The sequence below is a fragment of the Apis dorsata genome, unplaced genomic scaffold, assembly GCF_000469605.1.
Source record: "Apis dorsata unplaced genomic scaffold, Apis dorsata 1.3 scaffold_415, whole genome shotgun sequence".
Classification (NCBI taxonomy): Eukaryota; Metazoa; Arthropoda; class Insecta; order Hymenoptera; family Apidae; genus Apis; species Apis dorsata.
Genome location: NW_006263670.1, coordinates 102377 through 102615, shown reverse-complemented (window position 1 = coordinate 102615; position 239 = coordinate 102377). Strand labels below are relative to the sequence as shown.

The following is a 239-nucleotide window of genomic DNA, read 5'->3' as shown; positions in this document are numbered from 1 at the left end:
TCTCTCTCTCTCTCTCTCTCTCTCTCTCTCTCTCTCTCTCTCTCTGTCCGTAATAAGGAAACATAAAGGCAAGATAATCAATTTTAAAAATTTCTGATACAGGTAGCTGATCGACAAGCATGCGATTCACCGCTTTTTCTTTCTCTTTTTGAGATCGTACGTATAATAATAAAAAAAAAGAAAAATCGCACAAGACGATAATATATTGGGTCGATCATTTAACGAACGTTTGAAAAACG

The 239-nt window shown here is 35.6% G+C and overlaps 2 protein-coding genes across 7 annotated transcripts in view; both read left to right on the top strand.

Moving 5' to 3' along the window:
- LOC102678129 (neuronal calcium sensor 2) overlaps window positions 1–193 on the top strand; it is a 34261-nt gene extending 34068 nt beyond the window's left edge. For 3 of the 6 annotated variants that reach the window (XM_031512298.1, XM_006619404.2, XM_006619403.2), the window contains one exon: window positions 1–193. The gene's annotated coding sequence lies outside the window, so the exon portion shown is untranslated. The other 3 variants (XM_031512297.1, XM_031512296.1, XM_031512295.1) reach the window with 2 other exon arrangements.
- The window catches only part of LOC102678457 (neurocalcin homolog), a 45116-nt gene that overhangs the window by 34135 nt on the left and 10742 nt on the right, over window positions 1–239 (top strand). The gene's annotated exons all lie outside the window — the stretch shown is intronic.